Source organism: Cylas formicarius, unplaced genomic scaffold (assembly GCF_029955315.1).
Source record: "Cylas formicarius isolate icCylForm1 unplaced genomic scaffold, icCylForm1.1 PGA_scaffold_6__28_contigs__length_40554024, whole genome shotgun sequence".
Taxonomy (NCBI): Eukaryota; Metazoa; Arthropoda; class Insecta; order Coleoptera; family Brentidae; genus Cylas; species Cylas formicarius.
The window spans coordinates 2,832,039-2,844,403 of NW_026844347.1; the positions used below are offsets into that span (position 1 = coordinate 2,832,039).

At 32.9% G+C, this 12,365-nt stretch overlaps 1 protein-coding gene across 5 annotated transcripts in view; it reads left to right on the top strand.

Moving 5' to 3' along the window:
• The window catches only part of LOC132703146 (polypyrimidine tract-binding protein 2), a 569,388-nt gene that overhangs the window by 79,025 nt on the left and 477,998 nt on the right, over window positions 1-12,365 (top strand). The window contains exon 1 of one of the 5 annotated variants that reach the window (XM_060672257.1): window positions 6,935-7,208. The exons of 3 other annotated variants lie outside the window; for them this stretch is intronic. The gene's annotated coding sequence lies outside the window, so the exon portion shown is untranslated. Of the gene's footprint in view, window positions 1-6,934; window positions 7,209-12,365 lie in introns of those variants that run through there. One more of the 5 variants, XM_060672259.1, reaches the window with a different exon arrangement.

The following is a 12,365-nucleotide window of genomic DNA, read 5'->3' on the forward strand; positions in this document are numbered from 1 at the left end:
GACCTACTATGAGGTCCTGTAAAAAGTTATCACTCAGTACAGTTTCTTATTAAATTTCGTAGATGGGGGGTTTAAACGATATCCTCCGTTGTCAGATTTTAAATAAACCAACTGCTAGCATGTTGTATTAAGAATTATGATTTAAAAATAATACAATAGCAGGAACCTGCAGGAAAGTGTCATAAAGAGCAGCTTAAAATAAAAGCTGTTTTATTAAGTTATTAGAAGAATAGATCAGCAACCATTTATTTTGTCAAGAGTAAAGGTGCCACCCTGATGGCATAGGGGCCAAACGGATAGTAACTGTTTTGTTAACTGCAAGCTTAAATACTTCGATCATAGAGGTCAGAGGTTAAAGGTCAGCGATAAGAGTTGGAAGGAACAAGATATTATCCTGGTTTAGGAACCAGACTGATTAAGCATGGATATAGCAGTATAGAATTATTTAGAGTAATGATCGACCAGGTCCATATTGCAATGATGGTTTCGAACCCTCGTTAGGAGATGCAACATAAAGCAATCGTAAAGATATCAAAGTTTACAACACATTGAACAAGTTTTTTTTGAAATTACATAAAGTCGCAAATATTGGTAATATCCCCTTTCCGAAGAACATTTATAATTTCTCAAGCAAACTACGGCAGGCGTAGAACTTGTGAATGTGAACTTCTGGATTTTGGGTCTTGCTGACGTTTCGCCAAATATTCTATTAGCTTCTTGAGAACGCTTGGATAGAAGAAAGTGTTAGGTGCAGGTATTTTGGTCTCTCTGGTATTGTTTTTTAGACTACTTTCTGAGAGCGACAGCAATAATAACTTCTCTCTCCGATTTTTTTGACTTTAGCTTGGGAGGGATACAATTTAAGGCATAGATATTGGTACAAAATTTTCAGTCATTTTGTCAGTTATAAAAAGCAGAATAGTTTAGTTTATAGTTTACGTAGGTTAAAACGCGGTTGACAGTTTGTCCACGTGCTTACGATTCATCCTTTTCCGGCCGAAACGCGACGTTAATAACGGTACCGCCCGAGCTGTATTAGAACCGCAATCGTATAACGCAACGAACGCCCGTCAGCGAATCGCGTATCGCTACTCTCTGACTCAGGCAGTTGGCGGCGGAGGCAATCAACAGGTAAAATTCCCCCGTGTGTCTGTTTTTTTCGGTGCTCGTCCCTTTTCGATGTGCTTCGAGCGGTCTCGTACACTGTTGCCACATGGGTGCGTTTACCGCAGAGTTCCGCAAACTTACGGTGGTGCTATTTTATTAACCTTTTGAAGTAATTTTTTGTTTTCTACTTGTTTAATTTTAGACGTTGTTCAGCGTTTAACCGATATATTGAAACATAAAATTAATGAGGCCAATTTCATTAGAGGCTTTGGGACATTAAAAACATAAACAAGAGTATTACAGAAAATGAACAAAGAAAATATATTGCGCAGTGTAGATAACATACAGTCAAGAACAATTTAGTTTTGTTTTGAGAATGGCAGACAACATTTTGGAAATCTATCTAAACTCAAAGTTGCATCATCTCTCGTTTTAATATAGTACATTGTTGTTAACTACCGAGGGATCCAATAGCTATCAAATTGTCTTTTGCATGAAAAAACGAGAACCGACTATGGAATAAAGACATTTTTTTTGATATTTGAAATGAAAGAGGCTACGGAAAACATGAAATACAATAGAACCATTTATTTTGACAAGCAACTACTAGATTAATAAAGACGTATCTTTCTTTAAAAAAAGGACTAACCAAACAACGCACTTTTGACCTAACCTGATTAGAAAATAAAGGGGGCAAGGGGGCGTCCATAAGTAAAATTAAGGTTTTATAATAATCGAAATGGGATTTTTGACTTTGACAAAAGGTAAAGCCCAAAAAGTTCCAGTGAGTATAAGAAGTTCCTAATTGCACTTTTTTAACTGAATATTATAGGGCTTATCGATACCGAACTTTGCCTCAATTTGATTTATTCTGTATGTCTTACCGTTTCCAAGATCGCAATTCAATTTGAAACAGGTATAAAACAAAACAGAGTTGTTCACATTTCGAATTTAAGGTTATCTAATATAATGAATAATAATGAAATCTAACCTTAAAATAAAAATCTCTGATCACAGTGATCTGGTTCATTATTTCCGAGAAAAATATAAATTTTAACAGGTTACTGTAGTTCCACTCATTTTTAATATATTTTATGATCTTACAATTAGTTAATACAATGACCCTATTGCGGTAAAAATTGATCTGCATAGGCAGGCCTCTATATCTCTAATAGTTTTTATATATGATTACGATTAAACATTCAAGGCAGTCGCAAATACCGAATACCGAATTTAGAAATAATTTAATATATACTGATTAAGTAACGGGTGGTTAAATTGTAAGGGCCGATGTTGAATGTGAACCACACCTAAACGCCAAGTTTTTTTCCGAATTTTATTTGACATTTCTCTATTTCAGACTTACTCAATTTGAATCATGGAGAGATACACAATCCAACAACGTGTTAAAGTTATCCAGACTTATTATGAAAATGGGCGTTAAAATCAAAATGCATATCGTGCACTTCGTGATTTTTTTGGTCAATTTGATCGTCCAAATGTGCGTACAATCGCAAAAATCGTGAGAAAATTCGAGCAAACCGGGTCTGTAGAAGATGTGAGAACACCAGTGCATGCTCGTACAGCTCGTACTGCAGAAAATATTGCTGCTGTTCGCGATAGTGTGGCTGAAGAGCCGTCCACCTCAACTCGTCGTCGTGCCCAACAATTGCACCTCTCACGCTCGTCGTTGATAAACATTATGCATAAAGACTTGCATTTACACGCTTACAAGGTGCAATTGGCTCAAGAACTAAAGCCTCTTGACCATTCCAAACGTCGTGAATGGGCAGAATGGTGGCAAGAAATGGCAACAGTGGATGATCAATTTTCGAAGAAAATCATCTTCAGTGATGAGGCACATTTTCACCTCAGTGGATTCGTCAATAAACAGAATTGCCGCATTTGGGCGAATGAGAATCCAAGAGTGATTGTCGAAAAACCAATGCACCCCCAAAGAGTGACTGTTTGGTGCGGTTTATGGGCTGGCGGCATTATCGGGCCGTATTTTTTCCAAAATGAGGCCGGTCAGGCAGTTACTGTGAATGGTGTTCGCTATCGTGAGATGATAACGAACTTTTTATGGCCCGAATTGGAAGATATGGATGTGGACGATATGTGGTTTCAGCAGGACGGTGCCACTTGCCACACAGCTAACGAAACAATGGCTGTTTTGCGCAACAAATTCAATGGTCGTGTTATCTCACATAATGGCGATGTCAATTGGCCGCCAAGATCATGTGATTTGACACCGTTGGACTTATTTCTTTGGGGTTATTTGAAAGAAAAGGTATACGTCTATAAGCCAGCAACAATTCAAGAGCTAAAGGATGAGATAATTCGGCACATTAAGGGCATAGAACCTCCATTATGCCTCAGGGTCATCGAAAATTTGGACCATCGGATGGAGGTGTGCCGCCGTGGTCGCGGCGCCCATTAATAAGTAATGAGTAATACCAATATATCATAATAAAATAAAATTACAATAATTTCCTAAATAGTTTGTGTTTTATTCAAAATCAACATCGGCCCAAAGTTTCCACTTCGAAGTAAAATCAAAAACTATTGAACAATTGAATAATCATCTAAACGAAATATAGCAAGTTCCCAGCTTAAATTCATATATACATATATATATATATATATATATATATATATATATATATATATATATATATATATATATATATATATATATATATATATATATATATATATATATATATATATATATATATATATATATATATATATATATATATATATATATATATATATATATATATATATATATATATATATATATATATATATATATATATATATATATATATATATATATATATATATATATATATATATATATATATATATATATAATATATATATATATATATATGATGACACTATACTCCGGGATATCATCCGTTCGCTCGTTGAACTCCGACTGGAATCCTGCAGACGTTTCGCCAAAATCTCACTTGGCATCTTCAATGCTCGCGCTCCGAAAACACTTCGAACAGTGTTTTCGGAGCGCGAGCATTGAAGATGCCAAGTGCGATTTTGGCGAAACGTCTGCAGGATTTGCAGGATTTCAGTCGGAGTTCAACGAGCGAACGGATGATATCCCAGAATATAGTGTCATCACATTTTTCCATCCCTGAATCAATACGTGAGAATATATATATATATATATATATATATATATTATATATATATATATATATATATATATATATATATATATATATATATATATATATATATATATATATATATATATATAATATAATATATATATATATATATATATATATATATATATATATATATATATATATATATATATAATATATATATATATATAATATATATATATATATATATATATGTTCGAAGTGTTTTCGGAGCGCGAGCATTGAAGATGCCAAGTGAGATTTTGGCGAAACGTCTGCAGGATTCCAGTCGGATGCAAGATTTGCAGGATTCCAGTCGGATGCAGGATTCCAGTCGGAGTTCAACGAGCGAACGGATGATATCCCGGAATATAGTGTCATCATATATATATATATATATATATATATATATATATATATATATATATATATATATATATATATATATATATAATATATATATATATATATATATATATATATATATATATATATATATATATATATATATATATATATATATATATATATATATATATATATATATATATATATATATTATATATATATATATATATATATATATATATATATATATATATATATATATATATATATATATATATATATATATATATATATATATATATATATATATATATATATAAGTTTGGTGTAAGGAATTGCTTACTCTTGAGACAAGTACCGATAATCTAAAAATTTAACTTCTCACTTAGAACAAGTATTTAATCAGTCTGATAGTAAATAGAAATTGTGAAGAAAATACAATTTCTTTTGCCCAGAATTTCAAGAAAATAAATGTTCTAATTTCAATATAATCATCAATTATATTAGCAACTTATTTTTACCGCTGCATATTTGGCAACAAATATACCGTTCAGAAATTATACCCAAATTAACCTATAGAGTGAGTTGGTCTTGGTATAATAGATAAAGTAGATTTAAATTTAATTTTGAATAATCTCTTTTTGCCGACAAACTGCTTTATGTATCCTTTTAGTCTTACAACTGCTTTACGTAGTTTTGGTTAGTTTTGATTAGTTTGGATAATGATACTGATCGTGATAGGTGATAAATGGGACAATTAGTGGGGGTATGCGCATTCAATACTTATTATTAGTTAAAATATAAAAGTCATTTTTTGACGGTCTACATTTGGATGTATCTATATTATCCTCATTACAACACATAAAACCAAATCTTTAATTACTTACATTAACTTTGTATAATCATCAAGGTGTTTAATAACACTAAATTCTTTTGGATAACAAAAATATTTAGATAATCTGGAAATATCGCGTTTTGCTCCCTTTAATTTTATTCATAAACCTGACACGTTGTACAATTTCTCCATATCGTAGTTTTCTTCCTTTATATCGGTATTCTTACTGGACTTTTTATAAGAAACCTTTTATGAATAAAGAAAACAAATAATATTGTTGTCAGTTGTCAATTGTTCAATAGTCTTCAGTCAAGTATTCCGAAGTATTCCTCATCAAGGGAAGTTTTTAAATTGATTAAGCCGACGGTTCTTTCGTATCTGGTCAATTTAATATCAAGTCAGTTAACTTTTTTACCCTCTAAGTCGACGGTCTTTGAAATCAAATGTTCCTGAACATTTTCTGAAAACGAGTGATAGTGATCGTGATAGGTGATTATTATTACTTATTAGTTAATATAGAAGTCATTTATTTATATAAATAAATATGTTTCAAGGGCGTGCGCACATTTTTTTATTAAAGTATCGAGAAAGTTATTAAAGCTAAGATAAAAGCAATTTTTTTCATAAAACTTTAAGCTGCTGTAGCTCAAAGATAATATGTTTAGAGATGAAATTTTTGAAGTTTTTTTAAAACTACCTAATGATTCGTACCCTTCGTACCAGCATCTTCTTCTGAAAGACTCTGTATTTTTAAAACGATTTTGGATATAAAAATATTTTTCGAATGGGATATACATTCTAATAAAGCAATATATATTTCGCAACAAATTTTACACTATAACCGGTTATCCGGGTCGTCATAGGTCGTTTGAAGAATCGAAAGAAATAGATAAGAGGTATTATATCAGCATCACCGATCCCAAATTGTTCCAAATTTAGGTAGTTAGATATAGTGAGTTGGTTTTGATATAATAGATAGATAGATGTAATTTAAATTTTGCTGAACAACTGCTTTATGAGGTCCTAAAACTGCCTTAAATTTTTTGTGTTAAATCAGGGGATATGCCTATTTAAATTCTTTTTGATATTTAAAAAATAAAAATTCTTATAATATAAAAAAATAGAAGTTTTTAAAGTTACGATAAAAACAATTTTTTTCTCTCTCTGGCTGGCTCTGTAGGTCAAAGGATAAGATGTTTAGAACAAATTTATTTTATCTTTTCTTCTTATACACATCTGATGATTAATACTTTTAGGATCAGCATTTTCTTCTTATCATCCTGGATTTTTAAACCGATCTTGATGGAAAAAATTTGTCCGATGATCTAATAAAGCAACATTATCGATGGCACACAAATTTCGTTGATCCCTGTAAAGGAATAATAACAGAAGTAGAATGCGCGGCAACGCTGTCTCGCATCTTGGTACGGCTTAGCCCGTATGGCGCGTCGCGTCGGTGTTGCTGGTCCGCTGTATTCAACATGACGGAATTTTATAACAAGTCTCATCAGTGCTTTGCCCAGATTATATGCTAGGCGGACGTTTTTTTTGTTTTGTTGTCGTCACTCGGTTTAACCACTTCGACGTCGCGGCGAATTGATTCGAAAAAGGTGCCGAAAAAACCGAAGATTATCGTGCTTATCCGTGACAAGTGCTGTGCCGTCGATATTGGATTAATATTTCGAGCTGCAGCCGTGTGCCGTTTTGGGTTCAACAAGTGAAGGTAGCGTGGATATTTCAAGGTAACGATGGTTGGCGGGAAGAATTGAACGCTTTTTCTTTTGTTCGGACCGTCGAATTTGTGAAAACGCGTTGCATTATTGAAAACTGGCGCGACACGTTTCGTTTTATTCGATGTTACATCGTGCGGGCAACGTTTGAAAACGCAACCTGTCCAAATTACGCAAAACGCGCTTTTATGTATACCTCGGTGTCAATTTCGTGCGATTTTGTTTAACCAATGGCCGAAAAATACAGCGCAAGCGTGCTATATTATATATGCCGAAAATTGAGAATTTTGGAAATCAACAACAGAATCAGTTTAATTAAGCATTTGTCATAAAAGAAACGTTGAGCACGGTAGTTCGGGCAAACACTAGATGGCAAGCAGCAACTTACTTCGTGTTACTATAAATTTTTAATGTATAATCTAGCTTTTCATTTTGCTTATTAATAAAGATATTGACTAAGAACCAAATATTTTTTTTCATTTTAATACCTGGTTTTAGATTCAAGTCATAGACAGTTCCGCTGTGCATAGACTTTGCTGTCGTTTTTGACAACTTACCATTTCACCCTTTATGACGGGATAAAGAGAAATGAATGACACGTAATTGACTTTAATTAAATAGTATATTATGTAACAATTGCGGTAAACGGCATTTGACTCACTAGTTTATTAGACACGAGCGGAGCGAGTTTTTAAAAACGAGTGACTTAAAAAGTTTACCGAATATGTTGCATACTATGCCTTTTCTACGACGATGTTAGGTTTTGGGTACATTTTCGCAAAACAACACAAATACATTCAATGACATGACCGTCAGAATTGACCAACGTCAACGTGGGAAATAGCTCCGAAAACATCCGATTGTTCCCAAATCCGTGTGGTAAAATCCCGGAAATGTCCGAAGTGACTCGGGTTCGTGGGAAACGAAACTGACGTGGTAAAGTGACGCTTCCCGCCCGCTATGTCGGTGTGTAATTAGGTATTTTACAGACGGGAGTAGAAAAACATATTTATAACTATACTTATTGAGTTGTAAGGATCAGTATTGGCTGTTAAGCAGTACTCTTTACAGTATTATAAGAATAGTAAATAAAATGGCGAAATTCACTGCAACAAAAAATTTCAGTGACTTGGGCCCCTTTCACAGAACTAGTCTTGCGAAGGACGTATGTTATTACCCAAACTGACATTACTTTTTAATACTCTATTTACCCTATAAATAGCGGAACGTGTTTTAGAAAGTTCCCCCATTAAAATCCGCATCATATGCGAACATTTTTTGTTAGTGTTTTGGAAAATTTTGGCCCTGGAGATAGTTTGCGCATTCAAAATAATAAATGGATAAATTTTCGAAATTGAAATTGACACAATTTTCAAAAATATCTAACAAACTTTAATTTAAAGGTATTTTCTTAGCATATTTTAGTTTGCAAGCGCCAATGTTATTTTTTCGAAAATTTTTAGCTCCAAAATTTATTAAAATTTAGCTGAACGCCGTGAGCAAAGTGGCATTGTTTTATATAAGTTTGCTCGCGTTTGGATCATTTGAAATAAATATTTATTGATCTTCCAGATAGCGATTTGAAATTTGCAATGTTTTAATGGCACGCGCCGTCATGTGGAATTCACTTCCGGTTTCACCGGAAATGACCAGTGTGCTATATTTGAATATTGGCCAATAATATAGGACTTCGAACATGAAATTTTTTGACATTTTAAACTTCGATGTATCCATATTATCCTCATTACAAAACATAAAACCAAATCTTCTGAATATACAACATGGGAATTATAATTTTCAACTTAAAATTGTGGGTCAAAGATAAGCAATTCATATTCAATTTGCCAATCATTTTTATTATATAGCATTGCAAGGGCGTCGTGAATATCTGTGTTAAAACTTAATGTTTTAGGGGGCGCTTTTAAAATTTTGTGATGTCAGCGAAATTAAAACTTTTATTTACATTAACTTTGTATAATCACTAACCACACTTCCTACACTTTTGGAAGGACATTGCTAAATTCTTTTGGATAACAAAAATATTTAGATAATTTGGAAATATCGCGTTTTGCTCCCTTTAATTTTATTCATATCGTAGTTTTCCTCCTTTATATCGTTATTCTTACTGGACTTTTTATAAGAAACCTGTTGTGAATAAAGAAAACAAATAAAATTATTGTCCGTATAAGCAGAATCCGGAGTCACATAATGATTTTATTTTATTAGGTAAACTATAAAAATATAAGACAAGAAGTTTTTGTATGTTGTATTTTAATTTTTAATGATCGTCCGCTAATTCTATTACTCTGATACTGGTTGCCAAATTTAAGTAGACACTGTAACACTCAGAATAAATAAGTTTAAGAAGAGATGAAGTAGAACATTTGGTCATTAAGGGCATCGACCGTTTTCTTCGGTTCAGTCGTCTTCAGTCAAGTCTTCCGAAGTATTCTTCAACAAGGGATGTTTTTAGTTTGATTAAGCCGACGGTTTTTTCGTATCTGATCAATTTAATATCAAGCCAGTTAACTTTTTTCTTGAACATTTTCTGAAATTTCATGAATCTGGCATAGTTTTGTTTACGTATGGCCCGGTAGCAGAAACTTCTGATTCACACAATGAATATGGCCTTTCCTGCATACAATGCATACAATGCAGTGGTATCTGAGTAGGTAAGGACACTTTCTGGCGTAGTTTTATTTTTTTTTAACGCAGAAAGCAATTTTTTCAGGCCCTCTTTTTCCAATTGCTTCGTGACAGATTCAGCAGTTAGTCAGGCTTACCGCAATACCTATTATACATTAAATTAACATATCGGGTTCTGCCTTAGTACCACAGATGTAATGTTATATTTGCTAAAAGTGCAGGAAGAAAATATAAAATAACAAATTTATGAAGCTTAAGAGCTCGCATATTCAAAAATATGTATGTTAATTGTTACTGTTTGAAAATGTCTAATAGCATCAGAGTTGTTTAACGTAAATCGATAATAACGTGATGGTTATCTTGCCATTTTTAATAATACTTAGGGTTCTTGTAAGAAATATGGCCGATATCAGCAATAATAATAATAATAAGTAAAAACCGATTAAGTGAACTGTCGCGGCTAGACTCTAACTTTCGTTCTAAATCTCGTATAGCATCGTATAGCATCGTTACTATATCAATCAACCAACAACTGTTTGTTTTAAGGCCATATCCATCTCAGTTACTTGCTTGCCCGACCGCTTAAGCTCGATATTATAACTTAAGCATACAATACAGTGCCCAGGCACATAGTATTCCGAATATTACATTCGAAATGAACTTAAACACTAATAGAACAAATATATTCGCTTTTAATAGAATATAATATATACCTCTACCAAATATAACATTGTACAGTTTTTGATGGTTTCAGTTGCCCATTGTTATCTTTAAAATAGCCTATTAAGGAAAAAGTGAACGCAACTAATTGTTTAGTCCGTTTGTAATAGCCGGGATTAAGGTGTTATGATCATAGGCATCGTTTGCGTTTTCTACTCATACTTAATTTCATACCACCAATTTCGCGTCGAATTTCACTAATAGCTTTTTCGCTTACGATATTCGTGGCATGTCAGGCTACTATGGAGGTCCGTATGTCGGTCGTCGTTAAAAATTAAAATTTTGTTAATAGCGAAAAATTTACGGCGCAGTTAAGAAATTTACTGTTTGTTTTAGTACCGATACCATCGGCCTCGGCGATGTGTGACGCGGCACGTTAGCGGAATTTAATATAGTTTTATGCGAACAAACTTTACGATCAGGATCATATATATAAGCCAAAAACATTGAGCCATGTGCGAAACAATGGATCAAAACGGCTCCTGAAATAGATAATTGCGTCACTTCCCTTGAGGAAAATTATCTTATTGAAATATTGCCGTAAATCAGTGGCGCTGTTAGGTAGGTGACTCACGAGGGTCGTGTTGCTAAATTTTGTTTGATTTTAAAGATTTACGTCAGCCAACAGAAACTTTTCGCCCACTGTTAGCACTTATGACAAAACACTACAGCAATAATTCATTTCTTTGAAATAATTGCTTCTGTACATCTGCAACTTAAACTTATTGCGTTCAAAATAACGAAGTCACTAACTTATTTGCGCATTACTATTCACTTTAAATCACTTTAAACACTACTAATAAGTTATATATCGCCTCTACTTTATCCTTCAATTTATATTTGTGCATTCCGGATTATCTTTTCAACTAACTCTAACGCAGCGCCTTCTGGCGATAGCAGTGGGATATATGAGCCGCGTTGCAGAGAAGCGGCATCTATGATCTTGCTCCGTTCCCTATGTAAGCTCGAATTCTTGGAACATAGACAGGGTCGGGCTCAGCCCAATCGGTTCGCTAGTCACAATACAATTTTTTCGCTAATCTTTCCAAGTTTTCCATTTTTTGAGTCTCTTACTCAGGACAATAATGCTTTTCATCTAGGTAAATTGTATCTGAGATTGTTAGAGTTCTTTTTATTTATAGCATTACGTCTGCTATATTATCAACAATATTTTTAGCTTTCGGCTCCCAAACCCTTCTAAAGAAAAAATCGTAAACTTAATTTGATATATTTGTTACTTAGGTCGATTTTCCAAGCAAGTCGGACGACCACAAAAAAACTTCCCAAATATTTGCCTTTGTTCTGAGTGTAGTATTGCACTATCGCAGTAAATGCTATTTTAACTGGACCATCGCAGGATGCACTTTTGGTGCAGAAAAAACGTCGATGCTGTGGGTTATATTAGCATAATAGCATAATAAATTGAATCAGAATAATAAAAATATGATTGTTGTAACATTAAAATATGAAATATTAATAATAGAGGTCTTTTTGAGATTTTAATAAAAAATATGATGAAATGATTTCTAGCAATTTCGATATGTTTCATGTTTCTCGAGTTAGGTACTTTTTTGAGATAAAAGAGTAGTACCGTAGGTACATTATAACCAATAGATATCTTCAATTGGTTATAACATAAAATTGTGTTTCTATATAATTATGCTATAAAACGGTTTAAATATAGTTTTTTTCAGTGATGAATAGCTGCATTTTTTAAAATTATAAACTAAATTTCTTTCTTTATTATTTTGATCCTTACTTAAATTAAAATAGAAAAATTAAACATGAATTTGGTTTATTAAA